This window comes from Triticum aestivum, chromosome 4D, assembly GCF_018294505.1.
Source record: "Triticum aestivum cultivar Chinese Spring chromosome 4D, IWGSC CS RefSeq v2.1, whole genome shotgun sequence".
NCBI lineage: Eukaryota > Viridiplantae > Streptophyta > Magnoliopsida > Poales > Poaceae > Triticum > Triticum aestivum.
The window spans coordinates 212,382,250-212,407,821 of NC_057805.1; the positions used below are offsets into that span (position 1 = coordinate 212,382,250).

At 44.9% G+C, this 25,572-nt stretch overlaps 1 long non-coding RNA gene across 1 annotated transcript; it reads right to left on the bottom strand.

Moving 5' to 3' along the window:
- Window positions 1–21,213: 21,213 nt before the first annotated feature.
- LOC123099850 (uncharacterized) lies at window positions 21,214–24,723 on the bottom strand. Its single transcript, XR_006448254.1, has 7 exons — window positions 24,526–24,723; window positions 22,953–23,594; window positions 22,680–22,817; window positions 22,381–22,590; window positions 22,066–22,295; window positions 21,648–21,978; window positions 21,214–21,564 (listed from the first exon to the last, which is right to left on the bottom strand). It is a non-coding gene; the product is annotated as an uncharacterized lncRNA (long non-coding RNA).
- Between the last annotated feature and the right edge of the window lie 849 nt (window positions 24,724–25,572).

Consider the following 25,572-nt stretch of genomic DNA (forward strand, 5'->3'; position numbering starts at 1 on the left):
ATAACATCATCCAATGAAAAGATAGGCATCCTCTGCGTATTCGCAAAAAAAGTACCAATTTTCAAAGAAAAGAAAATGTGCATTTAAGAAAAATATTTAGCAAGATCAATAGTTAAGTGAAGTAAATAAAATGTATTCTTACAATCAAATTGTGCCACAGCATTACACATACGCATGTATGCATAAGCAATAAAAGATCCACACAATATTGGAGGTAACCTCCTTATTAAATAAATTGTCTAAAAGAAAATTTATTCAAGGTCCCGAAATCTACTAAAGGAGTAAAATCGAAGCACTCAAACTTGAATCTTCCATCATCTATGAAGTGTTCACGCACGTCCTCTCTTTGCAATGTCTCGAATTTTGTTTTTCACACATTCCATCGTGTTCGTAGGTGACAAAATCAACTCAGCGATGAAACGTCCTCTCCTTGCGTTCACCGAGGCCTGTAAATGTTGACATGAAGGTGAAATCAATTCCAGTAGTTATACAAACATACTACCTAGAGTACAAACATAGATAACTACAAACCTGCGAAAATTGGCCCGTCATTTGGTCCCCGTCCCAATGCTCCATGCATTCAATCACAAAAAGGCCACAAGAGTTCCAAATATACATGCAAACATTAGTCACACTCCATATGCACATGTGTGTTGTTATTACATAATGATGTATCATTAACTCACCCGTCTTCTTGTTGTGGCATGTCGTATTCTTTGATAGGCCACTTTGTCACGTCTGGATATTTCCCGGCTGTAATATGGTTTGCCTCTAGCATATCCTCCTGTCCTATAGCGAGCCGCTGTAAAAAGGGAAATGTTAATTGAGAACCATAAAACAATTTGCATGAACAATATTAGCAATGTTGGTGAGAGTACCAGTGCTTCAACAGTCTCGATTGACATGTCAAGAGGATAGAGTGAATCCATAACTTGGAATTCTTTCTTCGGCATGTGCATTACCACGGTCATCCAGTGTGTATTGCCGATATTCAATGGGACATACGTCTATAGTGTAAGAAAACCTTGTGTATTAACATGAAATGCCTCTTTAAATGTCATGCATTGATCAAGTTATAACTTAACGTACCTTATCACGCCCAGTATACTCTTCCAGAACTCTAGCAACTGCTCCAGCTTTTGCAATTGCACTATCCATGTTGTACCTTGACGGCACCAGATTGTCACGTGCCAAAGCACGATCTACAAGGTATTTGGACCTCCATGCTGGACAGAGGTGGCGATCATGACGAACGCGCAGCGCCAAGTGTTCTAGATAAGCATCAATAACCTGCATACAACATAACGACATTACATATTCAAAGTTGACACATGTTATTGAATGAAATAACAGGACATGCAAAAAGTACTTACTGTCGGTGTCAAAACCGGTGGATCTCGGGTAGGGGGTCCCGAACTGTGCGTCTAAGGCGGATGGTAACAGGAGGCGGGGAAAAATGTTTACCCAGGTTCGGGCCCTCTCGATGGAGGTAATACCCTACTTCCTGCTTGATTGATCTTGATGATATGAGTATTACAAGAGTTGATCTACCACGAGATCGTAGAGGCTAAACCCTAGAAGCTAGCCTACGATTATGATTGTTGTTGTCCTATGGACTAAACCCTCCGGTTTATATAGACACCGGAAGGGGCTAGGGTTACACAGAGTCGGTTACAAGGGAGGAGATCTACATATCTGAATTGCCAAGCTTGCCTTCCATGCAAAGGAGAGTCCCACCCGGACACGGGATGAAGTCTTCAATCTTGTATCTTCATAGTCCAACAGTCCGGCCAAAGTATATAGTCTGGCTGTCCGAGGACCCCCTAATCCAGGACTCCCTCAATAGCCCCTGAACCAAGCTTCAATGACGATGAGTCCGGCGCGCAGATTGTCTTCAGCATTGCAAGGCGGGTTCTTCTCCAAATTCTGAGTACCTGTCGAGTAGTGTCCGGCTTCCCATGAATGTTGCACTCCTTGGTTTCTGCGCCTAATAATGGCTATCCTCCACGTGTCGAGCGAATGCGAGAAGTCGGGGCATTTTTGCACTTGCCACCCTAACCATGTGAGTAAATCGTCTATTTAAAGAGCCGGGGATCCTCAGATCTAGATCACACCATCCTCCCATAGCGAGTATCCATCGGAGCACGCCCGGAAAAGTCAATCCCATCATGGCCGGCCATCGCAGCTCCTCCTCTCGCTCCCGTAGCCCCAAGCCAGGCAATTGGAAGAAGTGTTCCGTCCCCCACAGCCAATTAGTAGAGTTACAGACCCAGGGGTTTCTCCCTCCAGCGTATATGGACCCCGTCCGAGCCGGACTAGCCACTTACAACAGCGGGGAGCAAGCAGAGAGCTTTCCCAACCCATCCATGGGGGAGCGGGTATGCCTTATTGATACGTCTCCGTCGTATCTACTTTTCCAAACACTTTTGCCCTTGTTTTGGACTCTAACTTGCATGATTTGAATGGAACTAACCCGGACTGACGCTGTTTTCAGCAGACTTTCCATGGTGTTATTTATGTGCAGAAACAAAAGTTCTCGGAATGACCTGAAACTCCACGGAACGTCTATTTGGAAATAATAAAAAATCCTTGCAAAAGATGAAGACCAGGGGGGCCACACAATGTACACGAGGGTGGGGGGCACGCCCTCCCCCCTAGGGCGCACCCCCTACCTCGTGGGCCCCCTGGAGCTCCTCCGACCCCAACTCCAACTCTATATATTTGCTTTCGGGGAGAAAAAAATCAGAGAGAAGAATTCATCGCATTTTACGATACGGAGCTGCCACCAAGCCCTAAAACCTCTCGGGAGGGCTGATCTGGAGTCCGTTCGGGGCTCCGGAGAGGGGGATTCGTCGCCATCGTCATCATCAACCATCCTCCATCACCAATTTCATGATGCTCACCGCCGTGCATGAGTAATTCCATCGTAGGCTTGCTGGACGGTGATGGGTTGGATGAGATCTATCATGTAATCGAGTTAGTTTTGTTAGGGTTTGATCCCTAGTATCCACTATGTTCTGAGATTGATGTTGCTATGACTTTGCTATGCTTAATGCTTGTCACTAGGGCTCGAGTGCCATGATTTCAGATCTAAACCTATTATGTTTTCATGAATATATGTGTGTTCTTGATCCTATCTTGCTAGTCTATAGTCACCTACTATGTGTTATGATCCGGCAACCCCGAAGAGACAATAATCGGGACCACTCCCGGTGATGACCATAGTTTGAGGAGTTCATGTATTCACTATGTGCTAATGCTTTGTTCCGGTTCTCTATTAAAAGGAGGCCTTAATATCCCTTAGTTTCCATTAGGACCCCGCTGCCACGGGAGGGTAGGACTAAAGATGTCATGCAAGTTCTTTTCCATAAGCATGTATGACTACATTCGGAATACATGCCTACATTACATTGATGAATTGGAGCTAGTTCTGTGTCACCCTATGTTATGATTGTTACATGATGAACCGCATCCGGCATAATTCTCCATCACCGATCCAATGCCTACGAGCTTTTCACATATTGTTCTTCGCTTATTTACTTTTCCGTTGCTACTGTTACAATCACTACAAAACACCAAAAATATTACTTTTGCTACCGTTACTTTTGTTACCGTTACCACTACTATCATCTTACTTTGCTACTAAATACCTTACTGCAGATACTAAGTTATCCAGGTGTGGTTGAATTGACAACTCAACTGCTAATACTTGAGAATATTCTTTGGCTCCCCTTGTGTCGAATCAATAAATTTGTGTTGAATACTCTACCCTTGAAAACTGTTGCGATCCGCTATACTTGTGGGTTATCAAGACTATTTTCTGGCGCCGTTGCCGGGGAGCATAGCTCTATTCTTTGAGTCACTTGGGATTTATATATGCTGGTCACTATGAAGAACTTGAAAGACGCTAAGACAACAATTTATCCCTCAACTACGAGGGGAGGTAAGGAACTGCCATCTATCTCTGCACTTGATTCACCTTCTGTTTTGAGTAAGTTTGCGACACCTAAACCTGCTTCTGCTATTCGTTCTGATATGTCACATGTTATTGATGATGCCACTTCTCCTATGCATGATACTTATGATGAAACTACTTCTATGCTTGATACTACTGTGCCACTTAGTGAATTTCTTGATGAACAAATTTCTAGGGCTAGAGAGAAAGAAATTATTGAAACTGATTATATTGATGAAAGTGATGATGAAGACTTGCCTGTTATTCCTGAGGGTTATGTTTTTGAAAAAGAGCTTCTTTAGCTATTTTAGCTTGCAAAGATAGATATGAGCTCAAGAGATTATTAGCTAAATGGAATCAGCAATCTCTTAATGATAGAATGAGACCTGACCCTGCTTTTGCTACTTCACCTATCTGTGTTACCGATAAGGATTATGAATTCTCTGTTGATCCTGATATAATTACTTTGGTTGAATCTGATCCTTTTTATGGCTATGAATCTGAAACTGTTGTGGCACATCTTACTAAATTAAATGATATAGCCACCCTGTTCATTAATGATGAGAGATCTCGCTACTTTTATATCCTTAAAATATTTTCGTTCTCATTAAAGGGTGATGCTAAGATATGGTTTAATTCTCTTGATCCTGGTTGTGTGCGTAGTCCCCAGGATATGATTTATTACTTCTCTGCTAAATATTTCCCTGCTCATAAGAAACAAGCTGCTTTGAGGGAAATATACAACTTTGTGCAAATTGAAGAAGAGAGTCTCCCAAAAGCTTGGGAGAGGCTTCTCAAGCTACTTAATGCTTTGCCTGATCATCCTCTTAAGAAAAATGAAATACTTGATATCTTTTATAATGGACTAACCGATGCTTCCAGAGATTACCTGGATAGTTGTGCTGGTTCTGTTTTCAGGGAAAGAACACCGGATGAAGCTGAAATTCTATTGAATAATATGTTGACAAATGAAAATAATTGGACACTTCCTGAGCCAGCTCCTGAGCCAATTCCTGAGCCTATTCCTAAACCAACTCCGAAGAAGAGAGGTGTTCTATTTCTCAGTCCTGAAGATATGCAAGAGGCAAAGAAATCTATGAAAGAAAAAGGTATTAAAGCTGAAGATGTTAAGAATTTACCTCCTATTGAAGAGATACATGGTCTTAATTTACCGCCTGTTGAAGAAACATATGATCTTAATCCATTACCTATTGAAGAAACTCATGGTCTTGATAACCCGACATAGGTAGTAAAGGTAAATTCTCTCTATAGATATGATAGAGCTGAAATCCCTCCTACTAAAATTGCTAGCCAATGCTTGGATGAGTTTGATAACTTTATGGTTAAGCAAGAAGATTTCAATGCTTATTTTGGTAGACAATTAAAACAAAATGCTTATATGATTGAACACTTGGGTGATTACATGGCTAATGTTAGATGTGAACTTAAACTCATTGCTAAACATGCTTCTATGGTTACCACTCAAGTTGAACAAGTGCTTAAGGCTCAAAATGATTTGCTCAATGAATTGAATAGTAAGAAAAATGATTATGTTGTTAGAGTGGCTACTAGAACTGGTAGAATGACTCAGGAACCTTTGTATCCTGAAGGCCACCCTAAGAGAATTGAGCAAGATTCTCAGAGAAATAATATTGATGCACCTAGTCCTTCTAAAAAGAAGAAAAAGAAAAATGATAGGACTTTGCATGCTTCTAGTGAACCTGTTGCTGAACCACCTGAGAATCCAAATGATATCTCTATTTCTGATGCTGAAACACAATCTGGTAATGAACATGAACCTAGTGAAAATGTTAATGAAGATGTTCATGATGATGCTCAACCTAGTAATGATAATGATGTAGAAATTGAACCTGCTATAGATCTTGATAACCCACAAACAAAGAACCAACGTTATGATAAGAGAGACTTTGTTGCTAGGAAACATGGTAAAGAAAGAGAACCTTGGGTTCAGAAACCCATGTCTTTTCCTCCCAAACCATCCAAGAAAAAGGATGATGAGGATTTTGAGCGCTTTGCTGAAATGATTAGACCTATATTTTTGCATATGCGATTAACCGATATGCTCAAAATGAATCCTTATGCTAAGTATATGAAGGATATTGTTACAAATAAGAGAAAGATACCGGAAGCTGAGATTTCCACCATGCTTGCTAATTATACTTTTAAGGGTGGAATACCAAAGAAACTTGGAGATCCAGGAGTACCCACTATACCATGCTCCATTAAAAGAAACTATGTTAAAACTGCTTTATGTGATCTTGGAGCCGGTGTTAGTGTTATGCCTCTCTCTTTATATCGTAGACTTGATTTGAATAAGTTGACACCTATTGAAATATCTTTGCAAATGGCTGATAAATCAACTGCTATACCTGTCGGTATTTGTGAGGATGTGCCTGTTGTGGTTGCAAACGTTACTATTTTAACGGACTTTGTTATTCTTGATATTCCCGAGGACGATAGTATGTCTATTATTCTTGGAAGACCTTTTTTGAATACTGCAGGGGCTGTTATTGATTGCAACAAAGGCAATGTCACTTTTCATGTTAATGGTAATGAGCATACGGTACACTTTCCGAGGAAACAACCTCAAGTTCATAGTATCAACTCTATTGGAAAAATTCCATCGATTATATTTGGAGGTTTTGAATTTCCTCTTCCTACTGTCAAGAAGAAATATGATATTCTTATTATTGGGGATGTGCATATCCCCGTTGAGGTAACATAGTGTTATTCGAAATTTCTCCGGTTCCATGTTATTCGGAATGAGTTTGTTAACAAGACCTGATCAACCTTGTTAGTGGATTCCTTTTGATGAGCATGAGATGGATGAAACTAGAAGGCACAACCTTCTGTACCCTCTCTCTATTTTCTGTTATTTAGTTGAAATAAAGTAAAAATAGTATTTTTCTGTCTGTTTTCTGATTTATCTGTGCAATATAAAAATACCCCGAAAATAAAAGTTCTCCAAATGCCCTGAAAATGGAATATGATTTTTTTTTGAAATATTTGAGAATATCTGGCACTGAGAAACCAGCAGGAGGGGCAAGCACCTGGCCACGAGGGTGGAGGGCGCGCCCTACCCCCCAGGGCGCGCCCCCTGCCTCGTGGGCCCACGGTGGCCCTCCTCCACTTATTCCTGCACCCATACACTCCTTCTTCCTCCCACAAACACCAATATCCAGCTCAAGCACGAGTTCTAGCTCATTTTGCTGCGATTTTCGATCTCCTTGCTCAAAGCACCTCTCACAAAACTGCTTGGGGAGATTGTTCCTTGGTATGTGACTCCTCCATTGGTCCAATTTGTTTTTGTTCTAGTGCTTTACTCATTGCAAATTTGTGTTGCCTAGGTGACCATGTTCTTGAGCTTGCATGTCAAATTTATATGGTTCCAAGTAGTTCTAATGCTTGATAAAGGCTCTAGGCACTTGTAGGAGTAGTTGCTATCAATTTTGTTGAGTTTGGTTCACTTTTATTTGAAGTTGGTAAAAAATGTCCGAATTTTTCAGAAAATAATGAAGAGATTTTTGAGGGGCTCATTGAGCGAAGCTCGAAGGAAAAGCAAAGTGAAGAAGCACAGAGGCCCCAAATATAATTTGCCTCGCACCGCGGAGGTCCGGCTGTGTGAATGGCCTTCAGAAAAATTTATGGATCGAGCGGGAATCAAGGAAGAATTTAACGCATATTTGCGTAACGCTGATCTTGTGAGCTTCGAGAAGAAAAGTGCCGCCAGTACCACTATCTCACTAGTTCCTTTGTGAGAAGGTTTGAATTTTCATCTTCACGTAATTCTCCAACTGTTCTGTTTGATCTTTATGAAAAATCTTATACCATGGACTTAGAGAATTTTACTTCTGCTTGCAAACTTCCACAATGGGGTAGTGTTAGTGAACCCCGTAAATCTGAATTTAGAAACTTTCTTGCTGGTATAACCGTGGGGGAATCTAGAGATATAGCACAAGCTACCATAGGGAGCATTCACTTTCCTGCTATACATTATTTTGCTCTCTTCATAGGTAGGTGCATAAATGGTAAAGATGAAGCATGTCATATGTGTGTCCCTGACCTTAGTGTTCTTAGGAGTGCTGTGTTAGGAGACAAATCTTATAATTTGGGAGCCATTGTTGCACGTAGGTTGCATAATAATAGATTTAATGGAGATTTCTTTGGTGGAATTTATGCAACCCGCTTAGCTGATTTTCTTGGTGTGGACGTTCGTGAGGATGACATTGAGTTGCCTCCTACTTATTTAGACTATAACTCTATGGTCTACCACCAGTTTGTCGAGAGGAATGAATCACCTCTCTGATATCGCTTAATCTTTGACAGACATCATGCTGTCTGTATTACTCTCCCTGCTCTTGCCTTCTTTGATTATCAGGCAAAAGGAAGACATTTTATTACCAGAGAGGAGGCAGATGAGTACGAGAGGAGGGCGGAGGCAGCTCGCCGCCATGCTGCAGCTCAGGAGGCGATAACCGCTGCATCTCAGTACGACCCCAGCTACAACTACGGATATCCACCAGGCCACCCCTAGCAATGAACCAACTTAGGCCAAAAGCCTAAGCTTGGGGGAGTACGTATTTCTCACCGACATTACATTTATGTTCACACACACTCATTGCTAGATGTCGGTGCTCATACTTTTTCACTGTAATATCCATGCTAGTTTATTTTCTTTTTCTTGCTTTCTTCTTGTGTGTTTGTTAAACCTTAAGAAAAACCAAAAAAATTAGTATTGCTTTTAGCTAGTTTACTTTTCTTGCTGTAGTAGTAATAATTAAAAAGAAAACCCAAAAAGATTTCCCGTTCTTCTTTTGCTTGTTGGGAGCTTTCCCGTGTAAATAGTTTTTATTTCTTTTCTTTTCTTTGGGGGTCGATAGGAGAAGACCATGATTAAATTGTTGAAGTGGCTCTTATATGCATTATTGTTGATTTAACCAAGAGCCCATATTGCCTTGTCTTCTCCTGTTTATTGAATGCTCGCAGATTCCAGCTTAGTCCAATGCACGTGCACTCTTATTATTATTCACATCGTTCGGTCATGCAAGTGAAAGGCAATTATGATGATATATGATGGACTGACTGAGATGAGAGAAGCTGGTATGAACTCGACCTCTCTTGTTTTTGTAAATATGATTAGTTCATCGTTCCTGATTCAGCCTATTATGAATAAACATGTTTGCAATGACAATTAGAGATTATAGTTGCTCGTGCCATGCTTGATTAGCTATGAGTTATAATGGTTTACCTTGCGTGCCAACATGCTATTAAAATGGTTGTGATGTGGTATGATGGGGTGGTATCCTCCGTTGAATGATTTAAGTGACTTGACTTGGCACATGTTCACACATGTAGTTGAAACAAATCAACATAGCCTTCACGATATTTATGTTCATGGTGGATTATATCCTACTCATGCTTGCATCCAATGTTTATTAATTTTAATGCATGTTCATGACTGTTGTCGCTCTCTAGTTGGTCGCTTCCCAGTCTTTTGCTAGCCTTCACTTGTACTAAGCGGGAATACTGCTTGTGCATCCAATCCCTTAAACCCCAAAGTTATTCCATATGAGTCCACCATACCTTCCTATATGCGGTATCTACCTGCCGTTCCAAGTAAATTTGTATGTGCCAAACTCTAAACCTTCAAATAAACATTCTGTTTTGTATGCTCGAATAGCTCATGTATCAACTAGGGCTGCCCTTATCTTCCATGTTAGGCGGGTTATTCTCAAGAGGAGTGGACTCCGCTCCTCACTCACGAGAAAATGGCTGGTCACCGGGATGCCCAGTCCCATGCTTTATGCAAACTAAATCAAAATAATTGCAAACAAAACTCCCCCTGGGACTGTTGCTAGTTGGAGACACTCGTTGTTTCGAGCAAGTCATGGATTGATGCTTGTTGGTGGAGGGGGAGTATAAACTTTACCATTCTGTTTGGGAACCGCCTATAATGTGTGTAGCATGGAAGATATCGCCATCTCTTGGTTGTTATGTTGACAATGAAAGTATGCCGCTCAAAATATTATTTATCTCTATTTCAAAACCGAGCTCTGGCACCTCTACAAATCCCTGCTTCCCTCTGCGAAGGGCCTATCTATTTACTTTTATGTTGAGTCATCACCCTCTTATTAAAAAGCACTAGCTGGAGAGCGCAGCTGTCATTTGCATTCATTACTATTAATTTATATTGGGTATGACTATGACTGGATCTCTTTTACCATGAATTACAATGTCTAGTCAGTCCTTGATCTTTAAAGGTGCTCTGCATTTATGTTTTGCGGTCTCAGAAAGGGCTAGCGAGATACCATCTTGTTATATCATATCATGATTGTTTTGAGAAAGTGTTGTCATCCGAGATTTATTATTATTGCTCGGTAGTTGATTATGCCATTGATATGAGTAAACATGAGACCTAAAAGTTATTGCAAATGTGGTTAGTCATAATCTTTGCTGAAAACTTGAATGCTGGCTTTACATATTTACAACAACAAGAGCAAACAGAGTTTGTAAAAAATTTCTTTATCACTTCCAGTTTATCAACTGAATTGCTTGAGGACAAGCAAAGGTTTAAGCTTGGGGGAGTTGATACGTCTCCGTCGTATCTACTTTTCCAAACACTTTTGCCCTTGTTTTGGACTCTAACTTGCATAATTTGAATGGAACTAACCCGGACTAACACTGTTTTCAGCAGACTTTCCATGGTGTTATTTATGTGCAGAAACAAAAGTTCTCGGAATGACCTGAAACTCCACGGAACGTCTATTTGGAAATAATAAAAAATCCTTGCAAAAGATGAAGACCAGGGGGCCCACACCCTGTCCACGAGGGTGGGGGCGCGCCCTCCCCCTAGGGCGCGCCCCCTACCTCGTGGGCCCCCTGGAGCTCCTCCGACCTCAACTCCAACTCTATATATTTGCTTTCGGGGAGAAAAAAATCAGAGAGAAGAATTCATCGCGTTTTACGATACGGAGCCACCGCCAAGCCCTAAAACCTCTCGGGAGGGCTGATCTGGAGTCCATTCGGGGCTCCGGAGAGGGGGATTCATCGCCATCGTCATCATCAACCATCCTCCATCACCAATTTCATGATGCTCACCGCTGTGCGTGAGTAATTCCATCGTAGGCTTGCTGGACGGTGATGGGTTGGATGAGATCTATCATGTAATCGAGTTAGTTTTGTTAGGGTTTGATCCCTAGTATCCACTATGTTCTGAGATTGATGTTGCTATGACTTTGCTATGCTTAATGCTTGTCACTAGGGCCCGAGTGCCATGATTTCAGATCTAAACCTATTATGTTTTCATGAATATATGTGTGTTCTTGATCCTATCTTGCAAGTCTATAGTCACCTACTATGTGTTATGATCCGGCAACCCCGAAGTGACAATAATCAGAGCACTCCCGGTGATGACATAGTTTGAGGAGTTCATGTATTCACTATGTGCTAATGCTTTGTTCCGGTTCTCTATTAAAAGGAGGCCTTAATATCCCTTAGTTTCCATTAGGACCCCGCTGCCACGGGAGGGTAGGACTAAAGATGTCATGCAAGTTCTTTTCCATAAGCACGTATGACTATATTTGGAATACATGCCTACATTACATTGATGAATTGGAGCTAGTTCTGTGTCACCCTATGTTATGATTGTTACATGATGAACCGCATCCGGCATAATTCTCCATCACCGATCCAATGCCTACGAGCTTTTCACATATTGTTCTTCGCTTATTTACTTTTCCGTTGCTACTGTTACAATCACTATAAAACACCAAAAATATTACTTTTGCTACCGTTACTTTTGTTACCGTTACCACTACTATCATATTACTTTGCTACTAAATACCTTGCTGCAGATACTAAGTTATCCAGGTGTGGTTGAATTGACAACTTAACTGCTAATACTTGAGAATATTCTTTAGCTCCCCTTGTGTCGAATCAATAAATTTGGGTTGAATACTCTACCCTCAAAAACTGTTGCGATCCCCTATACTTGTGGGTTATCACTTATCCCTTACTTATTAAGGGGACTTGGATTTCCAATCCATCCATTCCTCCGCGGGCTCCTGGAGTTCTACGGCCTCTAGCTGCATAACTTTACTCCCGCCTCCATATTACACATCGCTGGCTACGTCGCCCTTTGCAAGCTATTTTTGGGCTATGAAGCTCATTTCGAGCTATGGAAGAGGCTATTCTGCCTCGTACACCGTACGCAGGAGGGGTCAATATATCAAGTGGGCGGAGCCGAGATATGGCGCATCGCCCGGACCGGATACCTGTCCGGTACTCCGAAGAAGACATCCGAAGACTGGCCTTCGGAGTGGTTTTATATGGAGGACGTCTCCCTTCCGGACCCTATTCGTATGGGGCTTCCTGAGTTCAATAACGCCCCTTTGAAGAAACACCGCAGTTGGCGCCCTCGGAGCCCCCAGGAGGAAGATAACAGAGAGGTCCTTTACCTGATGGGCCGGATAAAAGCGCTGGCTAAATCAGGATTGACCATAATCGAGGTTATGTCACTATGTATAATGCGGGGAGTGCAGCCACTTCAATATCGGGGACAACCCATGTGGCACTTCAATGGAGAAGACGATGCCACCCGCTGCGGTCGTAAAGGTCCAGACTCCGTCGCTGCTCTAGCAAAAATACTGTCCGGTTTATATAAAGGAGAGGAAGAGGAGTTCATCCGCATTAAGCCACGGGATGGATTCTCCATGTACAACCCCCCAAATTGGGTGAGCTGCTACTTTTTACCCCAGACCTTCCCGCATTCTTCGTCATAAGTATTTACCTTGCTATTTCATAGCAGGAACTGCGAAAAGCTGTGAGGGAGGTCCACAGCCCGTCTCCACAACCATAGGACCCTGACCGGGCCCTCGACCCCGGACTCAAAGAAGATCAGGACACATTTGTGGAGCTCATCGACGGGACGTTCTATCAGTTAAGCTGCGATGGTGCCTTGGTGGCCATCATAGCCGATTATCCTGGACTGCTCCCCGCATCGCACGTAAGTAAAACCGGAGTCCCAACTTCCGAGAAGGATCCCTTTTTTTGCACTTCACCTACCGCACACATATGGTGTCTTACAGGGAAGGCCCTCGGGACGCCATGCCGAACCCGCAGTGACTCACCAACAAGGGGCACCGAAACCGGGTAGGCTTAAAAGGAAGGCGGTCAGGACTGAGACGCCGTCGCAGAGGTATGAAAAAGGACCCTGCTCCGTGGTTGTCGTCTTTAAAATATAATAACGTCCATGGTTCCTGGCAGGAAAAACGCTCGCCGGACCGTATCCGGAGAGCCTGTCGGCCACGCGTCCACCAGCCGGGCTCCAGAGCCGGACTCAGAGGCAGATGATAACGTGGGGACAACACCGGATGTTCCTCCTACAGAGGATGCAGATAGGCTGTCCGCTACGAATTCCGAAGTGGGGAGTGCCATGAATCACAGGCGTCGCTGGGCCGTACTCCGCAACCCTGGTTTCTTTGAAGAGGCGTTCGATGCCTTCAACTCAGGAGACACGTACACCCGAGCTGCTCAAAATGGTCTTGCCAGAGCCACGGACCAGTATGTAAAGGATATACGGGTAAGAAAATCTGATAATTATGTATATCAGTAGCCCATGAGACTTGAAACAGTTGACACAACTGATTTAAGGATCATTATTTGCGTAGGTTCTTACGGAGAAGAATACCCAGTTGTCTCAAGAGCTGGAGGAGTGCAAAGCCCAGCTACGGGCCGCAGTTGCCGCAATGAAGGAGTCCGAGAAGGCCCCATCTGGTAACACTTGTTTCTATCGAAAAGAAAGACATGTACCAGTTAGTATTCGGCATGCATGCAAATCTAACAATAGATTCTGCAGATGATCCCGGAGTGAATCCGGAGGTCGTGCGAGGGGATGAGCAACATGCTCAACGACAGCTAAAGGCTGGCGAGCACGTGCTTATGCAGGTTAGGCGGGAGAAAAATGATCTCCAAGATGCCAATACCCGGCTGGGCGTTGAACTAAAAGATGTTCGGGCCCAGCTTGCTGACTCCGTAAAGGAGAATAAGAGGCTTCGACGCGGCATTTTTAGTAAGTGCTTGAATGAACTTTTATAGAGTTCGGCGAAGAAACCATCTAACAGAGTTATATCTGTAGGTATGCTGACGGGTCGTCCCGCAGAGGAGATGCCCGGGTCTGCGGGTGATCTTCTGCCAGAGCTCTCACAACTGCACGAACAAGTTCGGCAGGTGATGCAGGGCACAGCCCAAGCCTTGTGGCCCTCTGCCTCCCTGCCAGGAGGCATGGGGGAGCTTGTAGAGATGCTCAAGGGAGCACGGCGGCGCTTCCGATTATGGAAGATATCTGCCTGCCGACAAGGTGCAAGGGAAGCCTGGGCCATGGTGAAGACTCGATATACCAAGGCTGACCCGAACCACATGGCCGAGGTCGGACCTGTGGGGTCTGATGGGAAAGAGATCCCCGTCAGTTTGGTGTATGACCAGGTGAAATTAGCCGCAAAGTATTCCCAACAGGATTGTAGGCTAGACAGCCTGTTGGATGGTATAGAAGAAGAATTTAGTCAGTCTAAGTGACTGTGTACTTCAATTGACATATATTGTCCCTAGCCGGATTGTAAATCATTTGTCATGGCGGACCTTTTCGCTTCGACCTCCGGACCCGACAGTCCGGAGTGTATCCGAATACCCGCTCAGTTATGTAAAAACCGGGGTACGCGTGGAAACCAGGCGTAGGGGTCATAAGTGCTTCAACAGACAAGTACCCAACTAGCTATGTTATATTACATGGATAGTAAGAAACATCTTCCAGGGAGAATAGTTCCGTTAAGGGTTCCTTTCCCTCGGTACGCATGCATTAGTGTGCATGTCCGAACTGCGAAAAGAGATGCAGGATATAAACATCTGGGGCATTTATTGAAATAAGTAAAAGTCATCTTTTGTTCACTGACCGAATATTCCCTTAAGAATGCTAGCTTTCGGCTTCACCCAGTCTGAGGTACACATCCGGCTGACCCGGCAGTAACAATCGCAGAGGTGCTCCCCTTATGCCCTAGCCGAATTAACGGGAACGTAGGGCATAAACACAAGAGCCAGGCAACCCAACTTGGCTAAAACTTAAGTCATATCGATGCATATAATGGCGAAGAAAAGGTACATGTGGAAAAGTAACACATGTGCGGGGGGCATAGAGCCCGGAGCATAGTTATATTAAGCTTCTGTATAAGAAGCCCCCAGGTATAATGAGCACGCCTAGCGCGTCAAGATTGTGTAGTCAAGACACATTTTAACCTTTTAAGGCCATGAAGAAAAAGGGAGAAAAGAAAGAAAGAAAAGACAGATAATGGATATATAAAAAAAATTGACGGAGGTACGGAGACGAACACAGAGTCCGGCACTAGGCGTAGAACCTTCGGAGTCTGGCTGCCTTCCATGGGTTTGGCTCGAGTCGATTGTCCGATGCATCCCGCAGACGGTATGCTCCACCGGTCAGAACTTTGTCAATAACAAAGGGACCTTCCCATTTGGGCTTGAGCTTGTCCTTTTTCTTCTCCGGTAGGCGTAGAACGAGTTCGCCAACGTCATAAGTTTTGGCCCGTACTTCTCTGCTTTGATACCGTCGAGCCTGTTGCTGATAGAATGCGGAGCAGGCTTTTGCCACGTCACGCTCCTCCTCCGGGGCGTCCAAACTGTCCTGCCGATCAAGCTTGGCTTCTTTCTCTTCGTACATGCGCACTCGAGGTGAGTCATGAATGATGTCACAGGGCAATACCGCCTCTGCATCGTACACCATAAAAACGGTGTGTATCCGGTAGTGCAATTCGGCGTGGTCCGCAGCCCCCATAGTACGGAGTCGAGCTCCTCGACCTAGTGCGTATCTGATTCCTTCAAGGACCGTACTAATCTGGGTCTAATGCCGCTCATGATAAGACCATTTGCTCGCTCGACTTGACCGTTAGTTTGAGGGTGATAGACAGAGGCATAATCGAGCTTAATGCCCATGTTGTTGCACCAAGTTTTTACCTCGTCGGCTGTAAAGTTCGAGCCGTTATCGGTGATGATGCTGTGGGGGATGCCGTAACGGTGTACAACCCCGGATATGAAGTCTATCACTGGTCCGGACTCGGCCGTTTTAACTGGTTTGGCTTCTATCCATTTGGTGAATTTATCCACCATGACCAATAGGTATTTTTTCTTATGGCTTCCCCCTTTAAGGGGTCCGACCATATCGAGCCCCCAGACCACAAAGGGCCAAGTAATGGGGATTGTTTGGAGAGCGGTAGGTGGCATATGGCTTTGGTTTGCAAAAAGCTAGCAACCGACGCAACATTGAACGAGGTCCTGTGCGTCTGCTCGGGCCGTCGGCCAGTAAAAACCTGTACGGAAGGCCTTGCTTACAAGGGCCCAAGCTGCGGCGTGGTGGCCGCCAAGTCCAGCATGAATTTCTGCCAAAAGTTGCCGTCCTTCCTCTTCGGAGATGCACCTTTGAAGTACTCCGGTAGCGCTTTTCTTATAAAGCTCTCCCTCGTGGACCTTGTAGGCTTTAGACCGCCGCACAATGCAACGTGCCTCGTTTGGGTCATCAGGGAGTTCTTGCCTAGTTAGGTAAGCCAAGAAGGGTTCTGTCCACGGGGCGACGACAGCCATAATCATGTGGGCCGAAGGTGTTGTTTCGGTGGCAGGGCCTCTGATTACGTCAGAGTGTTCGGGATCTGGCGTTGTGGCCGGATCCGGACTGTTGTTGCCGGTATCCCCTTCCCACACCACGGATGGCTTAAACAGCCTTTCCAAGAAGATATTAGGTGGGACAGGGTCGCGCTTAGCGCCGATGCGGGCGAGGATATCCGCCGCTTGATTGTTTTCTCGGACCACATGATGGAATTCAAGCCCCTCAAACCGAGCTGACATTTTTAGGACGGCGTTGCGGTAAGCCGCCATTTTTGGGTCCTTGGCATCAAGGTCTCCATTTATTTGAGATATTGCGAGGTTCGAATCCCCACGCACCTCTAGGCGTTGAATGCCCATGGAGACTGCCATCCGGAGACCATGCAACAGGGCCTCATATTCTGCTGCATTGTTGGAGTCTGTGTATAATATTTGGAGTACGTATTGGACTGTATCTCCGGTGGGGGATGTCAGGACGACGCCTGCCCCCAGACCAGCCAGCATCTTAGAGCCGTCAAAGTGCATGATCCAATTAGAGTATGCGCCGTACTCTTTAGGGAGTTCGGCTTCTGTCCATTCGGCGACGAAATCAGCCAGTACTTGTGACTTAATGGCTCGCCATGGTTTGTATGTTATGTCGAACGGGAGGAGCTCGATAGCCCATTTAGCAATCTGGCCCGTGGCATCGCGGTTATTTATTATGTCATTGAGTGGTACTTCGGAGGCCACCGTAATTGAACACTCTTGAAAGTAGTGTCGTAGTTTTCGGGATGCCATGAAGACCGCGTATGCTATCTTTTGATAATGTGGGTACCATGATTTGCATGGAATGAGGACAGTGGATACGTAGTATACCGACTTTTGAAGCGGGGACTTATGTCCGTCCGTCTCTCGTTGGACGACGAGCACTGCGCTTACAACTTGGTGTGTTGCCGCTATATATAACAGCATTGGTTCGCCGACATTTGGCGCGGCCAAGATTGGGTTGGTGGCCAAGACGGCTTTTATTTCTTCCAATCCGGCCATGGCCGCATCCGTCCACTCGAAGTGTTCAATGCGTCGAAGAAGGCGATAAAGAGGTAGTGCCTTTTCTCCCAATCGGGAGATAAAGCGGCTTAAGGTAGCCACGCATCCAGTTAATTTCTAGATTTGCTTGAGGTCTGTTGGGATAGCCAATTGTAACAGAGCTCGAATTTTAGCCGGATTTGCTTCAATTCCTCTATTGGAAACGATGAAGCCCAAGAGCTTTCCGGCGGGCACGCCGAAAACGCATTTTTCCGGATTGAGCTTGATGTCATATGTTCGGAGATTGTCGAACGTAAGCCTCAGTCATCTATTAAAGATTCGATGTGTCTAGTTTTGATGACCACATCGTCTACGCATGCCTCCACTGTTTTGCCGATTTGTGTTTCCAGGCATGTCTGAATCATGCGTTGATAGGTTGCACCGGCGTTTTTGAGCCCAAAGGGCATGGTGTTAAAACAGAAGGGGTCGTATGGAGTGATAAACTCCAGTAGGAAGATCGAGGAACCGGTGCTGGCGCTCCTGGTTCATGGGATCCTAACCGCGATGGGGAGATTAGATATTATTATTTCGTAAGTCCATCCAATGGAGATAGGTTGAGGAGAAAGAAAGGAGAAAACTAAAGAGAAAGATGGACAGTAGATTGACAGTATCCGAATCAAATAAGAAAAAAACGTAGCTATTTCATCAAATCCCGATTGTGTGGGTGTGAAGTGGAAAAATCCCGTTCTGGCTGGCAGCGGGCATAGGACTGAAAATCCTCTTTCGCCGGGCCTTTTGGACTCGAAATCCAAACGGAGAGAGTGGTTCGAATCCACCTCAGAACGAACAATGAAAAAGATGCGGCTTGATCGGACTCCGCCATCTTAATTTGATGGTATCCGGAGTATGCGTCGAGGAAACACAATGAGTCGTGTCCTGCGGTAGCGTTGATAATTTGATCGATGCGGGGGAGGGGGAAGGGATCCTTGGGGCAAGCCTTGTTAAGGTCCTTGAAATCGACACATAGGCGCCAGGATTTGTCCTTCTTTGGTACCATCACCAGGTTTGCTAGCCAGTCCAGATGTTTTATTTCTCTAATGAATCCGGCCTCGAGTAACTTGGCTAGCTCTTCTCCCATGGCTTGTCGCTTAGGCTCAGAGAAACGCCGAAGAGTCTACTTGACCGGCTTGAACCCCTTTAGAATGTTAAGGCTATGCTCGGCCAGCCTGCGTGGGATTCCTGGCATGTCTGAAGGATGCCAGGCGAAGATGTCCCAATTCTCGCGCAAGAACTCCTGCAGTGCGGCGTCTGTTGTGGGGTTCAACTGTGCCCCGATGGATGTTGTTTTTGTAGGGTCCGTTGGGTGGACCTGAAATTTGACTATTTCGTCCGCTGGTTTAAAAGAGGTGGACTTGGGTCTTTTGTCGAGTATCACGTCGTCCCTATCCACTATGGAGCGCAGCGCAGTTAGTTCTTCGGCCGCAAGGGCTTCGGATAACGCCTCGAGGGCTAGTGCGGCGGTTTTATTTTCGGCGCGGAGTGCTATGTCCGGATCACTAGCTAGAGTGATGACTCCATTGGGCCCGGGCATTTTGAGCTTCATGTACCCGTAATGGGGTATAGCTTGGAAGATCGTGAATGCCTCCCGCCCTAAAAGGGCGTGGTATCCGCTACTGAACGGGGCCACTTGGAATGTGATTTCTTCGGACCTATAATTCTCCGGCGTGCCGAATACCACATCTAGTGTGATATTTCCCGCACATCGTGCCTCCCGACTAGGGATGATTCCTCTGAAGGTCGTGCTGCTTTGCTCAATGCGGCTCTTGTCTATTTCCATTTTGCTAAGAGTTTCCTCGTAGATGAGGTTTAATCCGCTGCCACCGTCCATGAGCACTTTAGTAAGCCGGAAGCCGTCCACAATTGGACTAAGGACCAAAGCGGCTGGTGCTCGGGCTGTTCGGAATTGAGGTTCGTCACTGGCATTGAAGGTTATGGCCGTGTCGTTCCATGGATTTATTGCTGCAACGTGGCAGACTTCGGCAAGGCTGCGGAGTGCTCGCTTGCGCCTATTATTTGAGGCGAAGGTCTCGAAGACTGTCAATACTGTATTGTTATTTTCCACGGGATGGTGCTCTGTTGTATTGTTGATGAGGAGATCCTCGCCGCTCTTGGCCACCTGCCGGAGTATCCAACATGCTCTAAGGCTGTTGTGGCATGGTATCCGCTGTACTGTGAATTTTGCATGGCCCATTGAGCCATCCCTCCAATACAGTTCCACGCCCTGTAGTGGGCTTTGGTTTCTTTGTAATTGGATCGGATGACTTACGAGAGTACACCCTTTTAGCTCGGACGGGGGGTTTAGTGAGAGCCGGAGGATCCCAGAATTTTGTTTGGGTTTTCCAGGCGCTTTCCATCGCACAGTACTTCTGTACTATGGCCGCCAAGTCAGCGAAGTGTGCTATGTCATGGCGACTTATGGCGTTGAGGATTCCCTTGTCCGTGCAATTTTTGCAAAAGAATGAAATTGCGTCTTCCTCGCGACAGTCCTTGACCTTGCTCATTACAAGGAGGAATCTGGCCCAATAGTGATGTACTGTCTCTTGGGGCTCTTGTCTAATGTGGGAAAGATCACATATGTCTGGGTGGGTGGGTAGATTTAGGTCCAAACCCTGACCCGATCTGAGACCCAGGGGCGGAGGAGTTTTCGAGCTTAGCAGTTCGGGCTCCGGGACGTTGCCCAATAATTCGGGCCCGCTGTCTGATTCTAGGTTCGAAGCTTGGGCCATGTCCTCCCGTGGACGGGTATCCGGCTCGGAGAGCTTGGGAATCCGGACATAGTTTGTCCTCAAAACAGAGGAAGAATCGCTACATTGCTCCTCCACCACAGCTATCTGATGGGTGACCGGCGGAGAGTTAATCTCCCTTTGGTCGGGTTTAAGCCCGATCCGATCATAGTCCGTAGCGACTCCCAGGGCGGCGATGTGATCCAAGAGCTCATTCAAGGAAGAGAGCTCTATTGGATCCATCTTCTCGGCGAATCCCGGGCCGACGTGGAGGCTGTTTTTGATGACCCGAGAAGTCATCGTCGGCGCGACGGCCGAACGGGCGGTCATGACGAAGCCGCCTAGTCGGAGAGTTTGGCCTACAGCCAGGGCTCCCCCCGAGGTAATGTTGTCCTTGACAACAAGACGAGCCATCAAGCCTTATCATGACGGCACAGTGGAACTCTCAATTAAAGCACCAATGTCGGTGTCAAAACCGACGGATCTCGGGTAGGGGGTCCCGAACTGTGCGTCTAAGGCGGATGGTAACACGAGGCGGGGGACACAATGTTTACCCAGGTTCGGGCTCTCTCGATGGAGGTAATACCCTACTTCCTGCTTGATTGATCTTGATGATATGAGTATTACAAGAGTTGATCTACCACGAGATCGTAGAGGCTAAACCCTAGAAGCTAGCCTACGATTATGATTGTTGTTGTCCTACGGACTAAACCCTCCGGTTTATATAGACACCGGAAGGGGCTAGGGTTACACAGAGTCGATTACAAGGGAGGAGATCTACATATCCGAATTGCCAAGCTTGCCTTCCACGCAAAGGAGAGTCCCACCCGGACACGGGACGAAGTCTTTAATCTTGTATCTTCATAGTCCAACAGTCCGGCCAAAGTATATAGTTCGGCTGTCCGAGGACCTCCTAATCCAGGACTCCCTCACTTACATCATCCGACAGCCATCTATGTTGTAGTACCGGTTGAAGCCTTTCAGACCTCAGAGCATTACCACTAGCATTGTAGTAAACTCTTTTTTTCATGTTCTTCTTGCTCTTGCAAGTTAGTTCCACAAATGAAACAGCTGCATCAATTAGTTCTGGCGTTAACTCATCTGCCACAACCTCCGGCACTTTGTTCTCATTAAACAAAGCTGCATGAAAATATATGAACGTCAACAATGGTGATTACATGCAATAGTACTAAAGAACGGAGTAAGAAAGGTAGTAACGGTACCTCTACTCACGGTAGTAGTACCGGATGGTCGAGTACCACGGGTGGCACGCCTGCTCGGCTTGTCAAGTGCATATGGGCATTCAAATTTCTTGCGAAGGGTCTGCTTCTGCTTCCCGGGCGTAAAGTCCTCTTCCTTCCCGTTTGTTTCAGCCTTTGTTGGTTTTGCCTTAGCCATGAAGTTGGTGACAGAAGTTGCACTAATGTCTATGTCCGATGAACCTGCTTCAGAAGAATTACCAACAATCCAAGGGTTGTCCGGTGTTGCACCAATTTCATCGTTTGGCTTAGTAGGTGCAGCACCATTGTCAACATTCTTCTTAGCTGGTGTTTTCTGATAGGCACAAAAAAAATTAGGTTTACTTCATGAACACTAAAAATATGAAACAAGGAAATACAACATTAAAATATCAAAACATACTTCCTCATCTACAGCTTTCTGGTACGCAACATCTTCCTCTGGCTACGTTAGATCAATGATGGGATCTTCAGAAGCGTCAGACACATTGTCATCCTTCTCCATGAATTCCTTTTTTCATGCGGACCATTCTTAAACGAAGCCTCATCATCATCTATATCATTTTTACCGGATGCCTCTACACCCACGGGCTTGTACATCACACCTTCTTTGTTCAACTTCTCCAACAATCTCTGCGATACAAATATAAATTAATTAATGCATGCCTAGTTTTGTAACTACAACCATACTGTAAACATAAAGGTTACGGTGTGTCACCTCTACTACTAGATCAGGGATTTGCCTCATCTCTTTGTGTATGTATTCCATGCATCGCTTCAGTATAGCCTTCATCATCTCATCCGCGGATATCGCAGCCTTGGACTTCCTTGCGGTGACACTAGCGGGCTTGGGTTTTGCCTTTTGTGGAGCATCTTGTGGGACTTTGGCCTCCTGTACCCTATATTCCTGTGTAATATTATCTTCCACCTGCATGTCAAATACAAGTACATCTCATGAAGCAGAACAAACATGTTAACTTAACAAATATGTAAGATTGACAGAACGCATTGAAATACCTTGGCGTTACCACGGCCGCGACCGTTGTCATAATCAAAACGATCTCTCCTACTAGCTGCAGCTTCAGTCCAATTTCTCATAAGAGATTGAATGCACAAGTTTGGATTGAAAACACAATCACCTTCCAGAGGTTGCACCTTCTCCCAGTACAAGTATTGCATAAATAAAAAGATTTATAGTTAGTAGTATACATAGCATAAAGTTGGTACATAACATAAAGTTGGTATGTTAAAGGAAATTTACAATGTTATAATTAAGTCTGGTAGGTGTACCTGCAAGAGTGCTAAACTGCCCCTCGGCCATTGACGGAGGTGTGTTTGCCTTTCCTCACAACGCGAAGGCGGTCGAGGAGAACATCGAGGGTGAACGCATTCCAATTAATCTTGGAAATACGTTTCACATCGTCCACCAATGCATAGTACTGTTTTGGGACAATCTTGCTCGACATGGGAGCAAGGACTGTTCCTAGGAGGACAAGGACTACTTTCCGAAGGAAATCGTCGTCGGCGGATTTATTCTTAATGATGTCCGCAATGAGATCATCGATGACGATATTACCAGTAGACTTACTCAACAATTGAGGCGGCACCCGGTCTTTTATGTCCTCACCTTCTTCACTGAGAATGTCTGATGCCGACAGTCCTAGGTTGTCCAAGTTGAAGATGCACTCAACGTCCACGGCACCGAGAGACACCTCACCAACCACCTCTTCTACAATGAATCTTCCCGTGGTGGGCTCAAAAATCTCAACCGTGTACCTTATCAAAAGTGTATGCATCTTAATCGATGGCATCTGCATCATGCCCCGCAACGTTGTTTCGGCGAGTCTAGCGCGTTGAGCGCCAGATAGAGCGGTCATCAGTTTGCACCATTTTTTAACAGCGCGGACAATTTATCCATTCAGTTCGTCTATCCTGTTGAAAAAACAAAAGACTTGTTTACAAATGCTATAGTACAGCAAACAAAAGTAGAATACGTTGTGTTTATAAATGCAATACTAAAAACCTAAGTATGCTAAAATCACAGTATTCTTATGAGTTGGCAACAAATACTATGGTTTTAAATTACATAAGCTGAGTGGTCAATTGACTACACGGCTTTTGGCAAAAGCTACATACATGAAGTAGAAATTATGCCAACAAATATTATAAATGGATACATCTGACTGCATAATATTTAATTGACCGCACATGATTTGTTGCACCGAGTCGTTTGTGTGGCAATAGAAAGGCCTAGTTTGCCAACATTGTTTTTCCTAAACTATGGTAATCAAAGAACTCAGATTTTAAACTTAGTTTTTCTCTGTTTTGCCTAGTTTGGCAACATTGTTTTTGTTAAACAACAGTGGCAAACATTGTAATCTTGACTGACTACATCTAAATCAGCGTGTAATAACGATTTAAGACGACCGCTGCTTGTCGAAGCTGTCTCAGCACATACATGCACTATCGCCGGAAAGTAACATGGGCCGTCGGCTCAACTGATGGGGTCGTCCATACAAAAACTAACTACATGTACTACCCCTCATGTATGACAGTGGTGCAAACCTACGGAAGGAGGAAACGGTAGCAACAAAGAGCACAAACAGGATGGACTCAAGAAACAAACGAATCCCAAAGATGAACGATAACCAATCTGACCTAAAAGTTCGTGAGAGATTAAGTAGATCTAGCCGGATAGGGAAACAAAAATATTGTAACATGAAAAAAGAGTAGATCAAATTCTTCTATGCCATCTGGCTGGAATGCATGTAATCGAACACTCCGAATTACAACAGATCCGGAAAACCTAGCTAAAACACGCAGAACCTATGTTGCTATCAACGGGGTATGGCGGACAACTTACTTGCACATACGATGAAGATGGAAGTAGGGGATGATGCGGTGTGGATGTAGTTCGTCAACGGCGGCAACACGTGACGGCGGATGCGGGGGACGAGCTCTCGTCGGACGCGGCGATAGGAGGCGAGATGCACGAGGTTATCGGAACTATATAAGAGGAAAATCTCCTAGGTCTCCGTAACTTGCTGGCAGCGTACGTCAAGAATCTTTTTTTCCTTTGTAGACGGGCTCCTCGCACCGAGGGCTTAGGGAGATTGGGATTAGCACGAACTAGAAAAAGTGTAACAATATGGCAACTACTCCTTTGATCGACGTGGGAACGTGCATGGAATACGTGGGCTTCGGGATGTGGGCCACTTCAACTTTTATCCCACCTAATTACTAATGTACCCCTCAAAAATATAATTTCACTGAGAAAAAATACCCTAAAAAAATTTCCACTCAGAAATAAATACCCTAAAAAATATGAAATAAAAATAATTCGAATTGTGAACTACATGTATTTCAAATAATGAACTTTTAACGTATACCAAATGAGCCCAATTTGTATCCACACACTCAGAGCACTATGGCAAGCATGCATGTCATTTTTTGTTGATTTACCGCATGTGAAAATACAGTAAAACACTAAACCCTAACATGAGAGTCTACATCGAGTGTCAGAAATCAAAACGCACGTTCTATCACGTCCTGGCAGTGTTTTACGGTTTTTTCATCAGGAAAACCCTAGAAAATGCATCGATTGTCAGACATTAATGGTACTTGTCATGCATGCTTGCCATGGTCATCCTACATTGTGCACAGAGTTTGGGCTCAACCCGTGGAACCAGAAAAAAAACTCTTTGACACTTTCCCTCCGGGAGACCCGAATGGTCCTGCTTGGACATGGTGAATGTGGAGGCAAGCATGAGATGACCCCAATTGTTGGCACCATGTGGGCATGGCCAATGTGGTCCCACAGGCAAGGCCTGGCCGAATTCGGACACCAATCGCACGTTGTGTCACGTTCGGGCAGTGCTTTACGGTTTTTTCACCGGGAAAACCCTAGAAA